The sequence below is a fragment of the Drosophila teissieri genome, chromosome X, assembly GCF_016746235.2.
Source record: "Drosophila teissieri strain GT53w chromosome X, Prin_Dtei_1.1, whole genome shotgun sequence".
NCBI lineage: Eukaryota > Metazoa > Arthropoda > Insecta > Diptera > Drosophilidae > Drosophila > Drosophila teissieri.
The window spans coordinates 12,207,201-12,219,259 of NC_053034.1; positions in this window are offsets into that span (position 1 = coordinate 12,207,201).

Here is a 12,059-nt window from a genome sequence, read left to right on the forward strand (position 1 = left end):
AAAGACGTGCAAGCTAACATTTTCCTTTGGAAGTTAATGCCTTGTCCGCTTTTAAAGAGCATTTATTATTCTAAGAACATATTTGGAAAGAGAGTGTCACCTTTAATGAACCCGATCGGATAAAAAGCCACCTAATTTCCATCAAAGTGCTCGTTTCAGTTTCTATTCCAGTTGACAGAGAAGCAATTGGATTTTGGGGACTTTTCATTCATGTGCTTCTGTTTGGGTTTTTTCTTTTTCAGATGCGCCAGCAATCGGTAAATAGATCGTTTTGTAAATGGAATTACTGCCTGGGAGAACCATAAAATTTGTTTCGATTTTGGGTAATTGTACACATACTCGTATCACAAGGCAAACGAAGGAGAAATAACAACAATCTTGCGATCAGCAGCAGACGACAGCAGTCAGGTTTAACTTTGATTCCGAGTAAGTAAATCTACTTAATTTTAATGACAAGAAACCGCTGCTTAAGTGGCCGCTGATTGAATCTCGTTAGTTCTTTAGTTCCTACTCACTTGTCCAGTCGGTTGGAAGGAACAACAACGGCAGTAACAACAATAACAACAACAAACAACGACCTCAGTACTTGGGCAGTAAATTCGACATTTTAATTTACATTTCATGGAAACATGATGGGTTGTCTTCGCACACAACCACATTCACATATACCATCAAATTCACCATCACAATCTCATGAGAACACGAAGTTGCCCCTGGAGGCAGTATCCCAATCAACTGGGAACAACTATTCCATGTTGTCACATTGCCAGGCTACTGGGGTGCTCTGGACCTCCGGGAAACTTGAGTTCTAGGACCACTTACTCAGCCCTCTTAATTAGCCAGTTAATAGCTTTGTTGTAGGGCCAAACTACATCGATTTGTACTCATTTCAATGCCATCTGAGTGGCTTTAAATGCTATGCAAATATATAGTAGTTAATCATACATATGTATGTTGAATATTATTATTCATTTATCGAGGAGCATCAGTCAAGAGCATTACTCAGGTATAATGATACCTCATACGCATGTTTTCATCTGATATCTTACCCAAAGTGCTACAAATTGCAAATATTCGGTTAATAAATGGTTAAATACCACCCACATTCGGTGCACAAACAGTTGGAGTTGGAATCAAAGCCCATGGGCGATTTTGACACCTGTCGTGGGGCAAACAACATGGAGTTCTGGCCGATTGTTTGCTTTTACACACAGACACACACACACGGGGCATTATCTGGTTAAACAATTGATTAAGTTTTAATAAATTTGAAAAATCAATATTAAAAATTAAGTGCAGTAATTACTTAAATGGCTATTTGCCATGCGTTCGCCTCGCCGGCAAGGAAGCAATGCAAATATTTTGCGAACAACAATTTAAACACGCCGGCAACTGGCGCGTAATACCCGCGGGCATGTGTGTGCATTTGCACGGATGAATGTACGTTGGCATACAGTGCACGCATGTTCTTCGATATACATATATATATATATTAAATGTATATAGATATGCATATGTCGATATTATTTTACCTGCTGCAATATATAAATATTTACGTAATATCCACACACACACACACACACACACACAGACAGACGGACGGAGGCAGGGAGTGAGTCACGTAAAGTGCGTAACGCCCGTTGTCAACAACATAATCAACATCAGCGCCAGCGCCACGAGCAGCCAATGGCGCCCCATCCCTGAATCCCCAGAATCCCCTGAATCCACAGCGCCAACTGCACCACAGCAGCACAGCACCACCGCACCACTGCACCCATCATCCGCGCACCACCAAGCCATTATTTAGCCCGGCCAGCGTGGCCGGCCAGTTGGGGCAGCCAAAGGTGTTGGCCGTCTCCAGTTCCACAGCTCCACATCTCCACAGCTCCACAGCTCGACTGCCTCCCTTTGTGCGTACGCTGCAACACGAGGGGCATGGTTTTGCTGCGGCGTGGCATGGCGTGGTTTAATATGGTACGGTACCAGCATGTGTGTGTGTGGAAAGCGATTTGCATATTTCGCTGGCTTTTTTTTTTTGTCATTAATTAAATTACATTGCGCAAATTGCAGCTACCACACACTCTGTGCAACGGCCGCGCGGCATCATCAACGGCTGGCTGCCCGTCGCTCAGTGTGTGCATCCTCATCCTCATCCTCAAGGAACTGGTGCAGGAGCAGAAGCAGAAGCAGGAGCAGGAACAGGAGCAGGAGCAGGAGCAGGAGCCACATCAAAAACAATAACATATACCCCAACAACAGTGGGTCCACCCCAGCAGTATCAGGAGTTACGTGCACTGAGAAAATAGCAGGATGCAAACTACAGTAAACTGCAGATCAATATATGACACCTTTTTTACCTAAAAAAAGTAATTAACAAACGAGAAATCAAACATTTCTTAAAAGAAAGTTGTATTGAAGTTACAAATGATTTAAAATATTCAAAGACTATTAAAGTTCCTCCAAATAATTCACTTGTAAAAGATATAAGGGTGATCTAAATAGAGGCCACATAATTTCTATGCCAAACCAGTCAGATAATTGGTACTACGTTCTGCATCTCCATTTCCACCTTGCCATAATCGCCATCAAGGACTTTTATCGAGCCATTAGACATTATCTGCCCCCCGTTCTCCGTGTGTATTCATCCCCTTCGATGACGAAAGGCGGTTTGCCTGTCATACGCATCATCGGATGGCTAAATACGATGTGTGTTTGTTGTTCGAGGGAAGGTGAGATGATCTACCAGCCACAAGATAACAAGACACGCAGTTCGGAGTTCGGAGTTTGTAGGATTGGGAAAATATCAATTTAGACACGAGTGGATGGATGGAGAAGGAGGCAGCCCTCCACGATTCCTCCTTCAAAGTCCCACACACTCGTATATCGAACGTCTGTGCTCGGATGCTAATTAGCAGAACCATAAAAACGCAATGCACACATACGCGTACTACTAGTTAAGACTTGGCCAACTGCTGCGCCTCTGATCTTTCCGGAACCAATGCTCAATACTCAGAACAGCTACTGAAGAAATGCCCGTCGGTAGTCGGTAGCCGAACTTCACGTCAAACAAACGGCGTTGGATAAAAGTGTGAGCGGCTCTACAAACAAACCGGGCTCGAAATAAAAGGGCATCGGATGTGTGTACGATCCCCATGGTTCCGTCGGTCAGGCTGTCTAACCAATACTTTTAAGGGCCACATGTATCATGATGGAACCCAAATACCTAATATTGATATATCTGAGAAATTGGCATTTGGCTAAATAAAACAAAAACACCTCCTAACGAGGTAATTTCGTGACGAGAAATGATGTTCATTCTAGTAGGGAACACAAATTTCGAGGCAAAATCTCATATAGTGTGATCACCACAAAATTCGAGTGACATCCTTTCATTAAGGAATACTTGTCAGGTATGTAAACACATGTGATCGTAAACATGCACGAATTTATCATCGAATTGCATCCGAATCGTGCCAACAAACGATGCATTTCCATTTTCAATTCCATCTCAATTTCAATTTCGATTTCCATCAGCATTTCGATTTCCACACGCTTGCAGCTTTGAAACGAGGAAAAGAACAACAAAATACTGTGGAATAGTAAAAGATAAATAGAAAAACCGTGAAAGGGTAAATTGGGCGACATGTTGTGAAAACATGCTACTGAATTTCAGTTTACAATAGTGCGACAAAACGACCTACGACCTACGACCTACAACCTAAGACGACCCAATATTGTGTGTCGGTGTTTTTTCTTCTTCTGGTTTTTGGGTTACTGTTTGTGTTTGCCAAGATTTAGGTTCGTCCAAGGTTTACTGCGCTATGTGTGCTGGCGGCAGTGCCGTTTTATCTGGATACCTCATCTGGCCAAAGGGACAAATGGCCGGCCGAGAGGCCAAAAGGATCACTTTTCAGGAAAAACACAGCCAAGTGCAATTAACACATTCGGCGGAGTAGCAATGTACAAATGTAGAAATGTGTTAGGATCCCGGGACGAGGTTCGACTGATAACGATAATGTGATCTGTGCGCATTGTGGATGTCATGTATTTCGGATGTGTCGCTAAAGGATCGCTGTGTGTTATATCAACAAACGCAAATACATACATATATATGTACATACTCGTATATATAGATAGACTGATGAGTACGGTGCCTTTGATTCCTGCCCGAAAATGTAGTGGGTAAGTGCTAATTGGCTTTGCCAGAAACCGATACCAAACCAAACCGAATCCATATCCATATCCATAGCCATCCGAAATTCGAAAGGGCTGCATTCAGCTGCGTTCTTAATATTCTGTTATTTTCTTGGGGACTGGGGATAGCTAATGCTGTAATAGATCCTAATTCCATCCAACATCAATGTCACTTCTGTCCGGGCATCCGTTTCAATAATACATCCATCGCCACATGCTGGCAGCCGAGAAATGGATGGGTGCTTCCTATTGTATTTCATTAAACAAACTTGCCTTCAAAGTATCGGAAAACATACTCGTATACCACACATGGTTCGATATAAAGCTAATCACGTATATTTCTATATTCTATATAAACTACAAGTTTTCTTCATTTTACAATATGTTTTTGCCCATTACCACTTAAATCAATTGCCGTGCTTCACATTAAATCCTGATTAGGAATCAAAAAATCATCATCCTCTCGTTGACGCAATGGCCGTATGAAATGCTATTTTTCCCGCTCATAACTCGTTGCTTTTAATGCGAGTCCATCAACCAGTTGGCACTGGGATCTGAGATCTGGAAACTGGGATCTGGAATGGAATGGCAACTGAATGGGGTTTGGTCCTCGGAAAGCCTCCTCCATTTGGCCAGACGAATGAGCCTAAGTTGTGTTTTTCCATTTTTGCATCTGCCAGCCGGGTACTTCATGCACTTTGACCGCTGCGGGCATTTTCGCTTGACCAGAGTTCAGTAAAAATAAGTTTTGCTTTTTTTGTTTGGCCTGTGTGTGTGTGTTTGTGTGTGTATGCGATGTTTTTGAGCGATTCAATTCAAATTGAATGCCATGAATATCGGGGCAAACCGAGTGCAAGCGCGTTGCTTCTTTTTCTGCCGTTTTTAACAAACATAAAATCAATTACACAAGCTTCATTAAGCTTGCCGGCCAGGTAAGTGTGAGTGTGTGTATAAGTATGAGTGTGGATGTGGGTGTGTGAGTGAGTGTGAATGCAAGTGTGAGTGTGGTTGAAGCGTTGGCTGGTAACGTTGGTAAGGTCGCCTTGTATTTGGTTTACCTGAAAATGCCGGAAGCCGCAGGGAAATGGACCGAAAGTGGGTGGTGGAAATGAGTGTGGGGGAGTGGCAAGCGAACCACCGCATACGCGACCTCAAGACCCACGAAATGCGGCCTGACAGCCAAATATGACTTCATTTAACTTGGTCTCCCCACAAAGCATAATCCGGAAAAGCGACAACTAATATGGGATTAAGTTCAGATGATATAGCTAACACGAAAATGATAGCATCTAAAGTTGATTAGAATCCACTGATCCACTGAAAAAAGCGGGACTCTAATAAATAGTTATCATAGGTGGCTTACTTTCACACTACATTTTACTACCTATAAAATCTGTAGAATAATGAAGATAGTTACATTCGATCTATTCTTATGATTAAGCTGCAATTGATGGCTTTAATTAGTCGTATTTCAAGTAGCCGTTTTCTCTTAAAAGTTGGTAGAATTAATTTGAGCTGCAAATATACGTAACAGTTCGAAAAGGAGTGGTTCACAAAATCGTAAAATAATCGAGAACATCTGGGTTGTTGGAATAAGGGGGCGTGGGCATCCGTTTAGGAAAATTAGCTGACGGTACAAAGGAAAATGCTTAAGCCACAAATATTTGACTGTCGACCGCATCAACAATGTTTCTCTTGGCAGAAGTTTGGCGTTTTTTTAGTTTTTGCGGCCCTCAAACTCGAACTCGAACTGGAACTCTCGAAACTGAACTCAAACGGAGACCGAGTCCAATCTGAACTCTGAACTCTGTGCTGCGAACTGTCCTCGCCGAACCCTGTCCTCGAATAGCCGAATCCGTGTGTTTACCCATTAACTTTAGCCTTTATTGACAACGACTTTGGTGATGAAACGTAAGTAAGTAAGGAAGATCAAAGCCAAATGCTTGCCTTGTCCTTACCCCACCGAACTCCACCCACTTTGGTTTATTGGTTTGTTTGTTTGTTTGTTGGATGTTGGGTTGTTGGGCCGTTGGGTTGTTGCTGGATTCGTAATGTTTGCACAGCCACCGGCCACTCAAAAAATGTTGGGGGAGGTGGGGGTGGTGTGGGCAGTGGGCATTATCCATGGATGGATACGGATTCGCATTATAAAAATCAATGAATTAACATTTACATGCAAAAGTATTTGACCACAAAAAAGAAACAAATGTACAACGACGCCGGCGACCTATGCCTATTTGTATATGTGGCGTTAACCACCCTATAATCCCTCCTCCAAAGGATTGCCCGAAATCCTGGGGCATCCTGCCCAGCATCGCAGCATCCCAGCATCCCAACATCCATTTCCCAAGCCGTGTCCTTCTCTATGTACACACGTGATTACTGGTGTTTTTTACCCCGCGTCGTATTTGCTTTTTATGCGAAATGTTTTCCCTTTTTATTTCCTGCCTTTCGTCTTCCCCTTTTAACATTTTTTCCCTATCTCTTTTTTGCAACATTAAAGTGGAGAAGCCACTCGGTTTATTCATCTTTGAATGTTTTTTTTCTTTTTTCGCAAAAGGGGGCGTGGCATTCGCTTGGCTTTGCCAGACGACAAAGAAAACGAGCCTGACCGAAATCAATTCTATCACAAATTTAATCATCCTAAACAGTTTCCCCCACCCGGCAATTGATTCATGTCAGTGCCCTTCAATTGGCTTTTAACCGATTAGTAGCGGGTTTAACCCCTTCGTGGCTACTTAAACCACTTCATTAGCATAAAAGGGCAATATTTGGCAGGTCGGTCCATATGTCGGCATCCCAAGTAGAAGTTTTCCATTTGAGAATTGCCACCAAAACTGGGCAGCAACTGCACTTTAATGGTGCCAACTATTCGCTGATGGCAAATGTGCTAAATGGAGTCCGAATCCTTTGCCAGTAAAGGGTTTTCTTAGGGTTAAGTAATGTCATTTCGATTGGAAGCCTTCCCTTGCTAAGTTAGTTAAAAATAACTACCAGATTGGAAAGCAATGGCTCACAAGGTTCCTTTTTGCATTTAATCTCATTAAACAAAACTAGTGGCAGTTTAGTTCCTATACATAATGAAAATATATGTAAGTATTATGTTCTTAGCAATCTATTAGCCGTACTTTGCATTTCTTCACCAATACACGTAGTTCAATCCACATGAATACTTGTTTCCCAGTGACTTGACATCTCGTATCTCACGAAAGGCGAGTCCTAGAAGACCATTACGCAGATTGTATGACACATGGTTTCCATTGGGGCATCGGCATTGGCATCGGCATCGCTAGTTTACGATCGTGTACTATTCCAAGCCCCATGGAACCCCACCGAATCCCCACCGAAACCCAACCGATAAAGAGAGATCAAGCCGGCGTGGCCGCAATTTGCAGATTAGATCGACGCGGAGCGACAATGGAACGTGCTGTGTTTTTTCTCCAGTTACTTTTTACTTTTTAGTTTTTCCTTTTTTTGTTTGCCGCTGATAAGAGAGGACTGGATTCGCACCTCCACTTGGCAAGGAATCGGGTGATCGGGTGATCGGGGGATCGGGGGATCGGGAATTGGGGAGCCAAGACCTGGGTGCTGTCAAAGACAAAGTGTCTGGCATAATGCTCATGGGCAGTTTATTTTTTTATATTCGCTGTTTCGCCTTTTTGGTTTTGTCTTCTCTTTTTATTTTTTTAAAAGCCGAAACGAGTCGGCGGCAGCAGCAGCAGCAGCGGCAGCGTTTCCTGCTTGTAATCCAAAAGCCAAGTTGCTCAAGTTGGCCCCCGTTAATCTGGACGCGATTCGAGTGGCGGTTTGCACCAGGAGGTTTTCGGCACGTATCCGAACCGACGAGGAATATATATCGCAAAGTGCTGGTGGCGGTCCTTGTCCTGCGGCAGTAGTGGTAGTTTTACATACAATGCCATGCTGAGAAGAGATGCAGAGATGCGGAGATGCAGAAGCATCTCACTGCTACCGATGATGCATCCGATGCATCGCATCTGTACGGTGGGCACTCACCACAGAGCATCAGCACTCGCTGCTGATCGCATGCGATTGCGATCGGCGCGGTAACAAAGCGATAATGCGAAAATCGTGTAATCCATTAGCGTAACTTTTTAAAAATTTGTGACAATGACAATATTTAGATAACACACACACACACACACATTCAGCAAGCACAACAACAACCACAACAGCCACTTGCAGTGCATTTGGTTCCACTCTGTCTCTCCATCCAGACTTCCCTTTCGTTCGATTGCGATTTTTTGGTTTTGGTTTCAGTTTCAGTTTCCGATTCAGATTGAGTTTCTGAATCGACTCGACCGCCCTCTGCCAAATTAATTTGTCGTCAGTGGAGCTGAGCTGATCCGAGATCCGATCTGCAGGGCCACGAGAAGAATCGCTGGCGAGGAATCGGGTTCGGTGGTCCGACCCACAACTCTTTGGCGCAGAATCGCGTTGCAGCAAAGCGCAGCCGCAGATTAATTTCCAACTTCAGATCCAACTAAGAAGATCCCAGCGTCGATGGCTTTAATTGAAGATGCGTGCGCGCATACTTAAATCGCGCAAACAGCACTTTGATCTTAAAAAAAGTGACGTTTAGTGGTAGTTTTCTGGCCTTCTGATAATGATCTCTCCGATGGGACAGTGATGCCATTTATTATGCATCGATTATCGGGGCAAAGGAAGCGGAGCGCAGGATTACGAGTTCCTGGCGCCCGACTTTTGCCACTTGGGTTTTTGCGTAAATGCAAATACAATCGAACTTTAAACTTGAGTTACATGCAAAATAGGCGACTTTCAACAGACTACCCGTTTTCTCTCTGTGCATTATAGCACCCAGTTTTAGCACCGACGACATCCACAAAAACAACGTCAACAATGTGACTTTTAGATATACGAATATTTGTTTTCCCATACTGGGCTGTGTGTTTACACCACGAGCGACAAAAGTTTACGTTTGCTGTCATTTAAAAATGAACGAAAGTGACAAACAACCGATGGGCAACTAAACACAGTTCTTTTTCCCCGTACAGCAATAAAGAATGGAAAGGACATTGACTTCTAATAAATATGAAATGATTGCAATTGATGGCCAATAAATAGTGTCTCGAGTTGGAAAAAACTATAATTTTTCATATATTAAGCAAGTTGTTTGTCTCCTTTGGCAAATGCCCATTTGAAAGAACTTTTTGTACATATCCACAAGCTTGGAAGGTAATTAGCTGCCTTCCTGAGCGAATGTCATGTAAATTATATTGACATGTTCCTGACCCGCGATACGCCTCCCCAATTCTTTCAGTGCGGTCTGCAAAGATAAACGGCTGAGCCAGTGGAGTAAATCGAATCGCACGAAGCGTCGACCATCTGGACTGCAACGACTCCCAACTCCCAACTCCCATCAAATAACAGTTTATTGCACTGCACGTTCACCACAACGCACGGCCGGATCGGGGATCCTCCAGCTCCTAACCCATCCCATTGCATCCCATTGCATCCCATTCCATCGCAGCTCCAATACCATCTCGCACTGCAACTCCAAATCCAAATCCTAACCCTCCTCCTGCCAGCGATGTCATACATTTCCGCGCACACCACATTTGCCTGCGTCGCTCTACACTTGACAAAATAAGTTCCCCATTTGGCTGCATTTTAAGGGAACTGAATTAAAAAGTATGAAGTAAAAAGTATACAGCTTAAACTTTAGCGCAACTTGGTTTCGTATTCAAGATAACCAAACTAATTTGAAAATACACTAATTTGTAACACACTAGTACCAATGCCTTGCTTTATTTAAATGCAGCTCCTTCGGGCAGTCATTTCTCTCAGTGCTGCAGCACGAGGCACAAGAGCAGTCTACGTCGGAGATGGTGCAAGTTGCGCCCCCGCCCCATGAGTGCCACCAAACTAGCAAACTACGAAACTACCAAACTACCGAGCTCCACAGAACGAACACCACCCACTCCATTTTAGCCATCATCGATTACTCGCAGCATACACATCTATCGTATTTTTAGCTGGTGTTGATGTGTTCAATTAAAGAACCGTGGATGCTGCCTACAACAATTAGATTGCGGTGCGTTTAGTTAGTGCGAGTGCGATGCGATGTCAGACTGAGAATGGGTGGTTTCGCTCCGTTTCTATTCTATTATTTTCCTTTCTATTCTACACTTTTCTTTTCCTTTTGTTTTGTTTTGTTTGGTTTGGTTTTGTGGGTGGTTGGGGGCTTATTTTTGGGTGTTGGCAGGGGGGGAAAACGTTTCTGCAAGGTGTCGACACCTCGAGAAATTAGTTGTCAAATGCTTTTCAGCGATTTCGTGGTGACAGAAGGCTTTTACCAAAGTGTCGCCACGTCTCGGCGACCTGGGGCCCATTTCCATTGCCAATCCCATTCCCATTTTAGCCGTGAATCACCAGCAGCAATTGACATCGAACGCGACTTTCAATTTGTTTGTGTGTTAATAGCTTATGAATTTATGATTTGAAGGCATTCCCATTCCGCCCATCTTGTCAATACAATCAATTTAATATCGAATTTTTTTCCATTAGTCACAGTCGCCGATTTTAGACGTGTCGTCGCATTCATATATCCACATCGGACATACATTTTGTTGTTCCGTTTAAATCGACATGTGTGCGTTTCGGACTACTCGAACTTTAAATATATATTTCTGCCTAGATGCCATGGGGTTTGCCATCGGAATTGGAATCGGTATCACAATCAGAATCGGATTTGGATTCGGAATCTGAATTGGAATCGGAATCGGGACCACCAAATGCGAAGTTTGCCGTCGAGCGGCTGAATAAATACATAAACCGGTCAATCCAAACTGCGTGCGGTTTCTTTCGACTTTATGACCCCTACGACTACAAACTAGTACATACATATGTACATATACGGATACGGATACGGATTCCCCCTAAAAGTTCCATCCATACCCCTTCTTGGTGGTCTTCTCAGCTATGCGGTGCTGCGATCCATACGATCCGATTCGATTATTATTGAGCCAGATATATTTGCAAACGGGTCGACTGGACACTATTTCCAGCGAATCCGCATCGGTCGGCTACTCCAGACCGTGACTCTTTGGACACATGGGTGTAGAATCAATCGACGGCCCCTCTGATATATTTCAGTTTTTAGTCACGAACAGATGTATTTTTGGATGCAGCTTGCGACCCCAACGGCAAAAATCCTGCCGGTTGCAGTTCGCATGCAATTGTGTAACGCAATCGGTGCATTCAATTATGTTACAAAGCGCGAGTTTCCCTCGCAAAATATATTTCTACGATCTCTGGTTTCAGTGAAATGGCAAAAACGACCCGGTTCCCCAATTACAATTACAATAACAATTACGAAAAAAATCTTCTGAAAAATGCACTTGGCTTGTTTTAATTGATATGCACCTGTTATGTGAGAAAAACCTCGATATTTGTAAATTGAAACTAATTGTTTATGTGATTCTTCTCTAAATATAAATTCATTTCAGCATTTTTGTACTTTATCAAAGTATTTCGAATATTTATTTTCAAATGTAATTACCAAACACTTTATGGAGTTCGCTTGATAGAATTAGCCCACATTTGGTATCATTTCAAGAAAGATATTGTGTGGCAAAATAATCCTAAACCCATTCAAGACACACTTGAGGACTCTTTGTCAGAAAGCGGCGCTTTCGCAAATTGATACAATGCCATTTGCATTTGCCAAACGGAAACCCCTTTGCGGAAAGTGTTTTTCCGGGCGGGGGTGGTGGGAAAAATGGGGAAATGTGCTGTTGATACTTGTCGGTTGTATTGTGTTGGAAATTGATTCTTAAACGCTGTGAAGAATGATGCGAGATTGACTCGGTCCCCGGTCCTCATCC